The sequence below is a fragment of the Danio aesculapii genome, chromosome 23, assembly GCF_903798145.1.
Source record: "Danio aesculapii chromosome 23, fDanAes4.1, whole genome shotgun sequence".
In the NCBI taxonomy this organism is placed as follows: domain Eukaryota; kingdom Metazoa; phylum Chordata; class Actinopteri; order Cypriniformes; family Danionidae; genus Danio; species Danio aesculapii.
In genome coordinates this window covers 7,230,388-7,246,102 of record NC_079457.1, presented here as the reverse complement: position 1 = coordinate 7,246,102, position 15,715 = coordinate 7,230,388, and the positions used below count along the sequence as shown (strand labels likewise).

The window sequence follows — 15,715 nt, the reverse complement described above, 5'->3', positions numbered from 1 at the left end:
GTCCAACTGCTTGTTAATGCAAATTTATAATCAGCCAATCACATGGCAGCAACTCAGTGCCTTTAGTGGTCAAGATGCAGTTCAAACCGAGCATCAGAATGAGGAGGAAAGGTGATTTAAGTGACTTTGAACGTGGCATGGTTGTTGGTGCCAGACGGGCTGCTCTGAGTATTTCAGAAACTGCTGATCTACTTGGATTTGCATGCACAACCATCTCTAGGGTTTACAGAGAATGGTCTGAAAAAGAGAAAATATCCAGTGAGCGGCAGTTCTGTGGGCACAAATGCCTTGTTTATGCCAGAGGTCAGAGGAGAATGGCCAGACTGGTTCCAGCTGATAGAAAAGGCAACAGTAACTCAAATAACCACTCGTTACAACCGAGGTCTGCAGAAGAGCATCTCTGAACTCACAACACGTCTAGCCATGAGGCGGATGGGCTACAGCAGCAGAAGACCACACCGGGTGCCACTCCTGTCAGCTAAGAACAGGAAACTGAGGCTACAATTCACACAGGCTCATCAAAATTGCAAAATAGAAGATTTGAAAAACATTGCCTGGTCTGATGAGTCGAATCATCTTAGACTGGTTTCTTGAACATGACAAATGGCCTCCATAGTCACCAGATCTCAATCCAATAGAGCACCTTTGGGATGTGGTGGAACGGGAGATTCACATCATGGATGTGCAGCCGACAAATCTGCAGCAACTGTGTGATGCTGTCATGTCAATATGGATTGAGCTATGAAGGATTAAGGCAGTTCTGAAGGCAAAAGGGGGTCCAACCCGGTACTAGTAATGTGGACTTAATAAAGTAGCTGGTGAGTGTATACCTCAACCTTGTTTGTATTTGACAAATGAGATAAAAGAAAACTTAATTTACAACATGTAAATGGAGTGGGGCACACCAGCTCATTTACAGTTCATTGAACACATTAAAGGAAGGGGACCTACTTTGCCCCATAAGATGTAAAATAAGTCTTTGATTAAGTGTTCAAAATACACCACAAATAATGTTTTATAACTCTTTGAAACTGACACTTTAAGGTTTTGATCCTAATTGTGCCATTTTGGTGACTGTCGCTTTAAATTCAAATGAGATTGTGCTCTTTTTAAACGGGGGCGGAGCTACAGATGCCTGTGTGTCAGCATAGTAGCAGATTCAAAAACAAGACTAGCATCCTATACTAATGAGGGAGAGATTGTCACTAATGGGCGGGGCTTTCCCCTTTAATGACATATACAAAGGGAGAATGTCAATCAAAGTGTTTCTGCAGGCTGTTTTTATCAAGTGTGATTATAAAAAATGAAAGTAATAAACTTTAACAATTAGCAGCTAATTATATTCATAGACACACACACACACACACACACGCACACACATACAGTAAACTGTGTTTAAACTCCTTATAAAAGCAATTTTTGCATTAAAACACCCAAAGATGAGCGTGTACAGTGAAATGTAATGAAGGATCTCTCAGGTATTTTGAGCAGACATTTCACAGGCACATTCTGGGGACACCTGAGACTTTATATTACATTTTGTAATCTAATGCATAATTGGGGCCCATTAAAGCAACTTCAAGTCTGAAAATTGAACGCTGTTAGAACACAATGCACAGTTGCACACCTTTGTATAATGAAAACTAATTAACTTCTGAAGTTTAACTAAGTGCAACTTCTGAAGGTTAAGCCACTCTTTTTTTACGCATTATTCACTGAAAAACAAGAAACTATTTATACCTTATTCAGCAAGTGCCTGCAGTGAATGTAAAGTAAGCCACTTTGTGTAAAAGTGTCTGTCAAGTGCTTAAACGTAATGCATAAATGCATATCTGTGGAAAGAGGCAGTTTACTTTTTCTCGTTTTGTTCCTCTTTTGTCTGATGGTGGTGGTGGCTCTCTCGCTGTCATTGCAAAAGCAGAAACATAGGAACATAGGGCATAGGAATAGGACGTGTGTTTGGATGTAGCTCAGTTTTTCGATCACACTTCATTATTATTCATTTATTCGATTGCTGGAAATTAGAACTGAATTTAGAAATAGTTTTGAAACAAATCTTTGTGCTTAACAAACTAAATTAAATATGTCAGCTAATGGATGTCTTCAGTGGAGTGTACCGTTTCCTTATCCACGAAAGTAAAGGAGTGAAGAGTAAAAATTAGAAAAGAGAAAGTAAAGAGGCTGAATGGAGGAGGCTCGTTCTTTATCATCGCACTGCAGATGCTCTGTTTAACTGTTTTCTTGTCAGTGAAGAATTCAGTTTTTCCACTTACAAAGTCTGCCATGTAAATAGCAAATGTGCCATGGCGGGACGCAACAGACTCGCAAAGTCTTAGGGCTCTATTTTAACGGTCTATTTTAAGTCTAAAGCACATGGCGCAAAAGCATTTATTAAGTGCGTGTCCGAGACCATTTTTCAGAATGGAAAAGGGTTGTGCTTATACACTTAATGAGTTCTGAGTGTGTTTTGAGCATAACGTACATTAAACCAATCAGAGTCTCATCTCCCATTCCCTTTAAGAGTCACTTGCGTCGCGCCATGGCGCATTTGCTATTTACAGGGCGAATTTTGTAAGCGGAAAAACTGAACGCTTCACTAGCAAGAAAACAGTTAAACAGAGCATCTGCAGCGCAAGGATAAAGAACAAGCCTCCTCCATTCAGCCTCTTTACTTTCTCTTGACTTTACTTTTACTCTTTACTTTACTCCTTTACTTTCGTGGATAAGGAAACGGTGTTGTACACACTCCACTGAAGACATACATTAGCCGACATATTTAATTTCATTTGTTAAGCGCAAAGATTTGTTTAAAAACTATTTCTAAATTCAGTTTTAATTTCCAGCAAACGAATAAATGAACAATAATTATGAAGAGTGGTCAAACAACTGAGTTATATCCAAACACACGTCCTGTTCTTCTGCCCTATATGGTGATACAGACGTCTCCAAAACCAGACAGGCGGACAAATCTAAACTTGTTTTTATTAAAACAAATATAAATATGCATATAAAAAATAATACTGCTAATAATAATAACATTATACAAATGTAAATTGTCAAGAATAAAGTGAAAAAAACCCCCTGAGATGAAGAAGGCATGAAGGTAGTGGTTTTTGTAGAAAAAAAAAATAAAATTGTAACATTTTAATCCTTTATTTTTTTCATATGTAAAGATATTTGTGTGTTGCTGTACATCCTGTGTGTATAAAACAATGTTTAAATGTTTGGCCCTGCATAGGTGCATAACTAATGCACTCTGTGCTGGACTTTAAAGCAGCTTTTAGTTGGTCAATGGCGTGGTCTGTTTTATCTCCTCAAATTAGCAATGCACCAACAATACGCCTTAACACATCTCCTTTATAGACCAGCACACCCATGAGTCCACAAAGTGGTGCAAATGGATTTGCTATTTAAACAATGTGCCGCAAAACATGAAAATTACTGTTGCGCTGGTCTGAAAATAGCAACAAATCGCGCCATACACAACTTGCACATTGTTGCGCCGGGTGTATGATAGGACCCTTAGACTCTGATTGATTCATTGCACATTATGCTCAATGAATGTTTTATTCCTCTTTTGTCTCATAGTGGTAGTGGCTCTCTCGCTGTCATTGCGAAAGCAGAAACGGGACACTCAGTCTCCTGTAGAAGATGATGAGATCCGGGAGAACATCATCACGTATGACGATGAGGGAGGAGGAGAGGCGGATACAGCCGCTTTCGACATCGCCACACTGAAGAGCGCCCCCCAGAGCATGAGGAGGGTACAGCGCCTCCAAAACACCAACAACATGTGAGTCAACCTTATTTATTCTTTTAGGAGTCATGGTGGCTCAGTGGTTCGCCTCACAGCTTCAAGTCCCGGCTGGGTCAGTTGGCATTTCTGTGTGCAGTTCATATGTTCTTCTCGTGCTGGCGTGGGTTTCCTCCGGGTGCTCCGGTTTCCCAAACAGTCCAAACACATGCACTATAGGTGAATTGAGTAAGCTAAATGGGCCATGAGTGAATGTGTTTGTGTGAATGAGAGTGTGTATTGGTGTTCCTCAGTGTTGAATTGCAGCTGAAAGGGTGTCCGCTGCATAAAACGTATGCTAGAGTAATTGGTGGTTCATTCCGCTGTGTCGACCTCTAAGAAAATATAAGGTAATAAGCCAAAGGAAAATGAATGAACTGTGGGGGAAATGAATGGACTATGGGGGAAACCGGAGCACCCAGAGGAAATCCACGCCAACACGTGCATCCTGTAAGTTTCAAAACTAAAAACGCTGTCATTCCCTTAAAAACTGTATAAATTGAAGGAAGTTTGCCGAAACGACAGGTTCTGGAATGTTCTACTCTATGATGTAATAGTGTGGATAAGCTCCGCCTCCTTAGAACATCATCACCTGCTTCTGCTTCACTGCCTGTTTAGCCCTATTAATATGCAAAACCACTAGCCAATCAGAGCAGCATGTGTTTACTTCGGATTCTTCAATCGGACAAGCGTATTCAATCAGAGCGTTTTGATGACGGGGGTCAAAAACAGGATAGAAAATAGTCAGTATTTATGTTTTTTTCTGTCAAAATAACTTCATAACATTATAAGTGAACCTCAGGGAACTGTGCAGAATAAAAAAAACTGAGGTAGTTCATGACCCCTGTAATGGCTATAGATCCATCACTGGAGTCCTGAAGGAAACAGTCCGTAAATAGACAACAGTAAATAGTATTTCATATTTCCCACGTCGATACTATAGCCATCTGCCAGGAAGGACAGTATTAGAAATATGGACTTTATAACCAACGTTAATGACTATGCACTTTTCACCCACCTTTAAGATGTGTCAGAGCTGCTTTAAAAAAAAAGTAAAGAAAGTAATGTGACATGGTTAAGTATGGAGACATTTACCTGCGCTGCTTTTAAACCATTAAGGTGCACACACAAAAGTGAACACACACACACACAATGTGAACACACACTTGAAGCAGTGGGCAGCTTATTTATTAAAAGAGGAACTGCATAGTCACTAGACGTAGTCAAAGTCCCTTTAAGGCAAGTCATTTTACTCGGCGACCATCTTAGAAACGTCTCTTGGGCAATCTGTCTGAATGGGGAAACATCAAATTTTACCAAGCTTACGATTACATTACATATTTGTAATCACCAATAAAATTAAGCAACAACCATCTTATAAGTTTCGTTTCTAAACATTCGAATCAGCATTTTTTTTCAGGTTGCTCGAGCTAATGCGCATAGTCAGTCGAAAAGAACGAGATCACGACACCAACCTCATTTATGGCCATTCTACACATTATCATCCTCTGGATAATGCTTTGTCAGATCGTGCTGCTCTTCTGAAGTAATCCACAACTAGATCTTGATGGTGAATCTCCTCCAGAAATGACAGCGGCTTTTTGTTTACAAGTTTGTGGGTGTTTGAGAAGTTGCTGTCATGTGATGTGCGTTTGACAGGACAGACTGTACCTCACATTAGTTTCATACAGATTATAAAAACAAAACCTTTGTTTTCAAGTATGGTTGGTTCATTTAAAAGTACAAATTTCAAGCTTAATGTGGACATATTTTTTATATCTGTGAAGCAAGCAAGTATTCACTGAGATTCCAGTGCGCTTGTTGAGCAACAAACTCTTAAAAGCACATGTCTGGTCTGATCTTTTCCCCCTTGAGAAACGTCAGTCTATAGCGATTGATGACTGGCTCCTGTAGCAAACAGGGCTTCTTTTTGCCATATTGACCGTTACACTTTTTCCCATTCGAAACTATATGAGTGACACGTCTTGTGTATTTTATAGTCATTTGATGAGGGGGTGACTGAGTGTGGATTCATGGGAGTTGTAGTCTTCATTATATCCTATAGAACTCCTGCAGATATCATGTTGATAGATAAATTATTAAACTCTTATTATCATGGTAGTATGAGCAGAGCTTTTATTATGCCACAGTCCACCCTGTGCCAGTTCTTCAGGTTGTGATCATGTGGAGAAGAAGCAACGCTGTTTTATCAGACTATACATTTTAGGTTTCTGTTATAATGCTGCTTATTACAACCCTTCATACGCTACCTGAGAAAAGTCTTGTGGCCTATCCAAGTTTTAGGAACAACAAATAATAACTTGACTTAGTTGATCATTTGGTATCAGAAGTGGCTTATATGAAAGGTAGAGGCCTCTAGATTACCAAAATAAAATATGATCAAGCCTTAATTTTAAATGATTTCATTAGGACAGTAAGGTCTGACTTTACTTGGACAAAAGTCTTGTCACTTAACAGAAATAATGTCCAGTATAGAATATAAAGTCATGCTGCAGTGGAAACAGAATGAATATTGTGTCTGACTCTCATGAGCTTGGATCCATACATCTCTGCATCTTACTCCAGACATGCTCAATAATGTTCATATCTGGTGACTGGGCTGGCCAATCCTGGAGCACCTTGACCTTCTTTGCTTTCAGGAACTTTGATGTGGACGCTGAAGTATGAGAAGGAGCGCTATCCTGCTGAAGAATTTGCCCTCTCCTGTGGTTTGTAATGTAATGGACAGCACAAATGTCTTGATACCTCAGGTTGTTGATGTTGTCATCCACTCTGCAGATCTCTCACACGCCCCCATACTGAATGTAACCCCAAACCATGATTTTTCCTTCACCAAACTTGACTGATTTGAGAACTTGGGTCCATGCGGGTTTCCAGTAGGTCTTCTGCAGTATTTGTGATGATTGGGATGCAGTTCAACAGATGATTCATCAGAAAAATCCACATTCTGCCACTTTTCCAAATAATCAACTAAAAGTCAAGTTATTATTTGTTTCGATACCGAAACCCGTTCTGATACTTCTTTAATGCATAAAAAAGAGCAAAGAAAGTACATAAGTCAGCAAAATGCATAACACTGTTCTAGATAATTTAATGAAACAATTGTACATATTGTGCCTTTAAGATAAGTCAAAAAAGGATATGCAAGAAAATGAAAGAAATAATTATATTTATCACTGTAATGATACAGCAGCATGTCTTTCACAGACGGATCTTACCTCTATAACTTAATAAGGTTCTGTTCTCACAGTACTCTCCACCTGACTTCCTTCAGCATTTTCCTTATGGTGCTTTAAATCTAATTGTAAATCCAGAGACTGCAGATGCAAAAATAGCCTTTAGTACACATTGTACATTTCTGAATTATTAATGTGCATTATCCCTGTCAAATAAATATGAATCAGAATTGACACTCTTATTTGTTATGGTGACCAAATGAATTGGTTAATTTTTAATTTTTTCATAACTGGAGGTGTTTAAATTACAAATAAAATATACAAATAATGTATTGTTCCCATTTCTGAAATGCAATCAATTATACAATATTAAAAATAGTATAATACACAGCAATCTATAGTTAATACTGTTTTGTATTTAAACTAAACTATTGTAAAGTGTATTATACTGTATATATTAAAGCATTTACAACAATTTGTTAATGATTGCTACATCATACTGTAGTATTAACACTAGTGAGCTGATAAACAGTAATAAATACTGTAGTATTCTTCAGTTTTTACAACAGTAAACTGTGGTGTATTGTAGTATAATATACTGTATAGATAATTATAGTTATATATAACTACCATATTGGGTCATTTGTTTATTTTACTACACTGTCTGACAAAACTCTTGTCCGGGATCCGAGTTGTAAGAGCAACAATTTATAACTTCTAGTTGATCATTTGGAAAAGTGGCAGAAGGTGGATTTTTCTGATGAATCATCTGTTGAGCTGCACTGTAAAAAATTAATCTTGAGGCTTGTAATTTTCATTAAAAAAATTAATGAGGTCATTAAAAATAATGAGCATATTTTCTTAAAAAAATTGATATTCTGGATTTATTATAAAATATTAAGAAGATTTCGCTAATATAACTAAGATTTAAATTTTACTTATTTTTTTAAGCAAACTAGTGCAATTACTAAGCTTAATTTGAGAAACCAGTTAAGCTAATAAAATTGAGGAAAGATGGCTTCACGTTTATTTTAAGAAAATTCACTCAATTATGTGGATTTGATTGAGATGTTTGCATTTGAATCTCAACAACGGCAGTGATCAGACGACATTTTGAAGGAGCAGATCAACAGCGAGCATGTTAAGAGGTAAGCATTAACAGTTTATCATTTTATTGTCTTAAATAACCTAAGCTCTTTCAGGAAAGACACATGCTGTTCAAGCTTGTTCAGGAGCTTAGTTTTTGCCATATGATGTATATAGGGATACACGGGTAGTTTTAACCACCCATTCCTATTTGAAATTGATTTGCTTCAATGTTCATTCTGAATTATATAATGAAGTTGAACAAATTATTTGCATTGTAATATTTAACAGCAATGATCAGGCAACAGTTAAGCAGATGAACAACAGTGAGCTTGTTAAGTGGTAAATCTAAGCTAAGCTAAGCTAAGTTAGCTAGCTATTCAATGGGGTTTATGTACAGCTAGTGCTTTTCCATTTCATAAGGTTCCTTTTACAGCATTGCTGATGTAATGTAATGAACTGTTTATATATAATACTGTACATAAATACTAATATTTGTTTGCTTCATTTTTCAGTTTAATGAAGAAAACTTTCGCAGTGTTTTCCCACTAAAGAGGAGCAGTTTATTGAGGCAGATTTTGATAAAGAGAATGGGTGCCATACATCAGGTATTTTTAATAATGTTATTTGTGTATTATTATTATTATTATTATTATTATTATTACTAATTTCTACACTTTTTTGCATCAGACCTCACATTAAATCAGGGATGAAACGAGAGATGTCGTCCTCTGTTGCTGGTCTATCTGTATGAATAAGAGGAAGAGCTCATCCAGGAGTGCAATGTAAGTGTCTCAAACTGTTTCAGATATTTATGATCTTCCGAAAACTGCATTTTATATTTTTGCATGCTTACAAAAAATATATATAGCTCAAGCATTACACTGTTGAATGCACTATTCCTTGTATAAACATGGTTTGTTTTTATAAATGTCTGTACACTAGTATACATTTAAACACCCTGTCCATTATAAGTCAAACTACTTGTGTATTTGTGTCAGTCAGCAACATCTACTCAAACATTATGAAGAATTACTGTTCACAGATATAAAAAGAAATGGTTTATTTCATTAATATATTTCCTTAATGTGTTTTAGTAAACCTTAAACATTTGAAATGTACAACTGCATAATTTCAATATAATAAACGTAATGTTTATTTTACAGTGTGGGAATGCACAGGGAATTGCTGTCTGTCAGAGGGATGACCAACCATGAGGACTTCTGCATTGTCTTGGAGGATAAGTGAGTCATGGCTAGCCTGGAAAATCTAGAATCGCTGAACTGGATTTATACAAATATTCCACAAATTAAAATCACTTACAAAGAAATGAATATTAAGTTTGCAATACACAAATTCTGTCAAATATTGTCTAAAATGTGACTATTCCTACAAAGGAAAGTTGACAGGTCAGTTTTTTCCATGACATGGATAAAGGAATTTTTATCAGAGATTAGCATTGCTGTAAATTTTATATAGATTTGTTTAACATATTGTACCATTTTGTTATCAGTGTAACATGTAATAAAATGATATTTGGCCTAAATGTATTGTGTATGTTTTTCATTATACGTTATATATTTTACATTTTATGAATAAGTAATTTTCATTAATTAATTTGAGTAAATGGTGATTTATTTGCATATATTATAAAAGCACATTCCACTAATAATATTAAAATCATCATCTATCACTTAAAAAAACTAGTAATTTTCACATGATTCTTTCAAGTGGTTTTCGTTAAAAAAAATGAATATGAGTAAATGGTGGTGGATTTGCTTAAATTATAAAAGCACATTCCGCTAATAATATTAAAATCTTCATTTATCACTCAAAACATTTAGTAATTTTCACATGATTCATTCAAGTGGTTTTTGCTAAAAAAATCAAGTCTTGAAATTTACTTAAAAATAATACGTGCAATAGTGTTACCACAATTTTTTTTTGTAAATAGCACATAAGATTTTTTACAGTGTGCATCCCAATCATCACAAATACTGCAGAAGACCCATTGGAACCCACATGGACCCAAGATTCTCTGAGAAATCAGTCAAGTTTGGTAAAGGAAAAATCATGGTTTGGGGTTACATTCAGTATGGGGGCGTGTGAGAGATCTGCAGAGTGGATGGCAACATCAACAGCCTGAGGTATCAAGACATTTGTGCTGCCCATTACATTACAAACCACAGGAGAGGGCACATTCTTCAGCAGGATAGCGCTCCTCATACTTCAGCCTCCACATCAAAGTTCCTGAAAGCAAAGTAGGTCAAGGTGCTCCAGGATTGTCCAGCCCAGTCACTAGTCATGAACATTATTAAGCATGTCTGGGGTACGCTGAAGGAGGAGGCATTGAAGATGAATCCAAAGACTCTTGATGAACTCTGGGAGTCCTGCATGAACTCTTTCTTTGCCATTCCAGATGACTTTATTAATCAGTGATTTGAGTCATTGCAGAGATGTATGGATGCAGTCCTCCAAGCTCATGAGAGTCTGACACAATATTCATTCTGTTTCCACTGCAGCATGACTTTATATTCTATATTGGATGTTATTTCTGGTAAGTGACAAGAGTTTTGTCTAAGTAAAGTCATACCTTACTGTCCTAATGAAATAATTCAAAATCAAGCCATGATCAAATTTTATTTGGGTAAAATAAGCGTAATCTAGAGGTCTTTGCCTTTCATATAAGCCACTTATGATCCCAAATGATCAACTAGAAGTCACTATCTATGTTGTTCCTAAAACTTGGATAGGCGACAAGACTTTTGTCTGGTTAGAATTACCTTAACAGATTACGTCTAGTACTTTGGTTAAAAAACAATGTAGTATTTAATATAAATTACTATAGTATTTTTTTTCACATGGAATAAGTGAGATTTTAATGCTTATTTGAGCACCAAACTAGAAAATGTCCCAGAAATGCCTTTTAGAAATCTGGTCACCATGGTTGTTGGTTTGATGGTCATCATAGTTGAAACACACTGCAGGAAAACATCTAAAATCTCCCTGACGCTGCCAGAATTTCACCAGAGTAAAATCTGATCACAACCACCATTAATTGGCTGTCAGTGAACGTGAACCAATGATCAAAGGCTACAGATTTAGGCCTAGGATTTGTCTCAGAGACCAAATTGTCACCCAAAATCTCAGACTCTTGAGTGTGTGTGTGTGTGTGTGTGTGTTGACTTTGATGTAGACGTCTCATTTCATCATTCTGATCTCCCTGATTTAATGCTGGCACTGTCTGATCTTTCAAATCACATGTCATTTCTTGACATTTGGCTTAAAAAATGCCATATTATGTTATTTGGAGTGTGCTGACATTCACAAAATGCAATCTTGTCTATCGCTATCTGATATCTCTGGTTACGCTAAATACTTTTGATCACAATAAATGAAGTTACATGCATATCTGATTAATGAAGGGTGTCTGCGTGTATGTGTGTGTGGTTTAATGAGCCTTCACGCTGCAAATCTGACAGCTGTTTCAGTGCAAAGTTCATCTTGTTAATATTTCTGCTGCTCAAACCCAGACTGCGTTCCAGCGCTCCATCCATCATGTTCCTGTTAGATGTCATTGTAATACTCCTGGGCAGGTTGATGAAAATGCACAACATGCAACTATTTTTAAAAGCACAGCTGACACATTTTGAGTCGTTGCCACCGGGACGGCAACAAAACTTTTGATTAAATCAGAAGAACTAATTACTAACTTAGAGGTATGGTTTTAGTGCAGTAGTCCAATGCAGGGGCGCCGCTGGCCACCACGGGCTCTCTGACAAGGGGGTTGGGCAGTTATCGCAGATGGGGCGGGGGGTGGTGGTTCATTATTGCGGATATATGATTTACCAAGTGGAGTAAATTGGCTTTGATATTTTACCATTAGCATGACACAGTGGCTCAGTGGTTAGCAATGTCACCTCATACCCAGAAGGTCGCCGATTCAAGTCCCGACTGGGCCAGTTGGCATTTCCGTGTGAAGTTTGCAGGTTCTCCCCATGTTGACGTGTGTTTCCTCAGGGTGCTCCAAAGACATTCGCTATAAGTGATTTGAATAAACTAAATTGGCTGTAATGTGTGTGAATGAGTGTGTTTGGGTGTTTCCCAGTACTGGGTTGCGGCTGGAAGGGCATCTGCTGTGTAAAACATATGCTGGATAAGTTGGTTCATTCCGCTGTGGTGATCCCTGATGAATAGAGGAACTAAGGAAGAAGAATGAATTTGACCATTAAAATAATCAAACAATTTAAAACTCTAAATGTCTATTTCATATCCACAGGTATTCTCAGGATAACCTGGACAGCGTCAGAACCTTCAGCTGGGGTCAGAGTTTGGGTTTAGACCCACGGCGTCCCGTTTCTGCACCGCTCTATGGGAGATACTGCTACAGTATCCAGACTCTTCCAGCTCAGAGAAACAGAGCCGGAGCCTTCAACTCCAGGCTGGACATGGCCAAAATGGCATATGTTCTGCCCACCAGCCAGAGCCAACCTGGCGGGCCTTTAGAGTGCGGTTCTGTGTTCATCAGCAAGAGCAGGGAAGGCTCTGAATGTAAAGGAGCAGACGGATCCACCGACAGCATCCCGAAGGAGAGCGAGACAGGAAGTGAGGTCATCTCTGAAAGCCACACGCTCAGCCAGGATCAGGTAAACATACTGATAGAGCACAACAGCATGGTTCTGGGAATAAAAATACTATTTGTTATGCCTATAAAGAAACAGATTTCAGCTGAATGCTGGGTTGTTTTAACCAAATGTTTGGACAAAATTCAATTGTTTGGTTAATAAGCGTCAATTAAATTTAATTGAAACAATTAATCCAATATTAGGTTTGTCCATATTTGACCCAATGTGCGGTCACAACAACCCAGCATGTTTTATAATGTATAAAACAACCTTCTAAATGGATAGTACACCTTAATATGAAATTATGTTGTTAATTTACCTCAGGTCATCCAAGATATAGGTAACTTTTTAAAATTAAAATAGTTATAGTAGACTCTTAAAATGCTGGTTGTCATTCATTTTCATTTAATTCATTTATTTTTTTTTTATTAAATTTAAATGATATTTTTAACTCAACATTTTTTAACCTTTAAGTTTATAAGTTTATCTTAACATTATAAAATGTTTATTGTTTATTTGCTCACCCTCAGGCCAATCAAGAAGTAGGGGAGGTTTTTTTGTAAAATATTATTAGTATTAGAAGTAGTAGTAGTAATTGTAGTAGTAGTAGTAGTAATTGTAGTAGTAGTAGTAATTGTAGTAGTAGTGGTAAAAGTAGTAGTAGTAGTAATTGTAGTAGTAGTGGTAATAGTAGTAGTAGTAGTGGTAAAAGTAGTAGTAGTAATTGTAGTAGTAGTAGTGGTAAAAGTAATAGTAGTAGTGGTAAAAGTAGTAGTAGTAGTAGTAATTGTAGTGGTAATAGTAGTAGTAGTAGTAGTAGTAATTGTAGTAGTAGTGGTGGTAAAAGTAATAGTAGTAGTAGTAATTGTAGTAGTAGTAATTGTAGTAGTAGTGGTGGTAAAAGTAATAGTAGTAGTAGTAGTAGTAGTAGTAGTAATTGTAGTAGTAGTGGTAAAAGTAATAGTAGTAGTAATTGTAGTAGTAGTGGTAATACCATCACAAGCTTAACATGGCGCTCTTGGCAAACGACCATCGTGCCACCTTCACCGTGTACATGCCGGGGCAGGGTGTGGTTGTCATGGACGAAACCGAAGGGATGCCTCATTCTTTCTGATGGTCACATGGCCTTCACTAATTTTTGAGAGAAAATTATTTAAACATTACAGCATTTGTCGGTGCAATAGCCTAGTGGTTAACGCGCCGACACATGGTGCAGTAGCACTTCAGAGCGTCCCAATTTCGAATCCCGGCTCGAAGACATTTCCCAACCCTACCCCCCTCTCTCTCTCCAACTTTGCTTCCTGTCTCACTACTGTCCAATCTAATAAAGGCAAAAAAAAAACGTAAATAAATGACCTTCACGGCCAATCACAGTCATTTCTGTTGAGCATGTGAACACAATGGCAAATCAGCGCTGTTTAAGATCGCCATCAACAGTGCTTAAATGTTAACAGGGAAGGGACTTTTTTTTTTTATTTCAGTACCGAAATTTTGTATCGTGACAAGTCTAATATAGTGAAAGAATTAGTTCATCAACTCGTGTTTGATAAATGGCATCTAAAATGTGTGTTTGGGAAAGAAAATGTTAGCTAACTAGTGCCTTTTCCCTTAACTTGAGGTTTTTATTTTCACTATTGATTCAGAACGGACCTTTGAGTCACTCAAAAGGCGACGAAAGTATAAATTTGTGTCGATTTCTCTTCGCTGATAATAAGATATACAGCCAGGCACACAACATTCCTGTGTGACTCAGGCGATACCTCCGTGTTTCTTCCCACCGCAGCCTCGATTTCACTTTTTAAATGGCGGCCGTGTGAAATCAGTCTGTTGAGAAATTGGGCCCATCGGTTCCTTGGTTAAGACACCTGATTGAGATCATCAGCTTGTTAACAGAGAGATCCATGAACTGAATCTTGTGTGTCAAATAAGACAGACAAACAAAATGTGCAGAGTGGGGGGAATTGAGAACCACAGCATTTTTGAAAGTGTATAAAATGACCCCTTAAAGGGATAGTGCACATTAACATGAAAATATGCTGTTAATTTACTCACCCTCAGGCCATCTGAGATATAACTTTATTTGTTAATATTATTATTTATTCGTAAAGTAGCAGTAAGTAATAGTAGATAAAAATGCTGGTTATCATTAATTATCATATATTTTGTTTTCATTTAAATTACCTTTTTTAACCCACTGCTTGTCCATATGAGCCAACATTGGGTTGGCAACCCCAAAGATTTTAGAGTGAAGCATTTTTTGAAAGATAAGTTTTTGCTATTATTATGATAGGACAGTAGCTGAACAGAAAGTTGGAAGGAGGTGTGTGGGTAACTTTCGGGAAATATCTGCAAGCTGAGACTTGAATTTGAGACACCTGAATAACAATGGCGCTACATGTCAGTGCACTGCCCACCAAGCTATCAACTTCAGAAAAATCTAAAAGAAAACTTCTAGCTAAAGCTAAATCATGATCCTTTTTTGAATCATGGTTTATTTTTGTGTGAACTAACCCTTTTGAACTAGTTTTCTGTAATTTATTTAATCAATTGCTCCGCACCCTTTAAGACGCTTCTCATTTGCTTCTTATTTGATGCACTGGAGCTCAACCACTGTCAAGCTATTTCTCTCATGCACAAGTTTTCCCGCTTGAAAGGAAGACACATCACCATAGGAGTTTTAACTGGATTTTAACTGGACTCATCTATTTATTGCATCAGAAATGCAACAGAAAGGCGAAAAACCTTCAAAATAAACAAAAAAACAAGATATGTAATTTAATTTACAAATAAACTTATTTATACAAACATTTGTGAATTTTCCACACAATTTTCAAATATTATGAATTAATACTTGTTAATGCACGATCAAAAGTAAAGTTAAAAATACTGAACTTAAATAGTTAGTTTTAAGACATTTGAATGAAATAAGATTAGTTATGCCAAGGCCCACATGGAATCCGCGCGCGCAAATTCCGCAGATTTTCCATCATTAATTCTGTTTATTTACTTGTGTA

At 37.0% G+C, this 15,715-nt stretch overlaps 1 long non-coding RNA gene across 1 annotated transcript; it reads left to right on the top strand.

The window, feature by feature from the left end:
- Window positions 1-7,888: 7,888 nt before the first annotated feature.
- Window positions 7,889-9,258, top strand: LOC130216772 (uncharacterized). The gene is made up of 4 exons (XR_008835827.1): window positions 7,889-8,138; window positions 8,592-8,684; window positions 8,767-8,861; window positions 9,243-9,258. It is a non-coding gene; the product is annotated as an uncharacterized LOC130216772 (long non-coding RNA).
- Window positions 9,259-15,715: the final 6,457 nt, after the last annotated feature.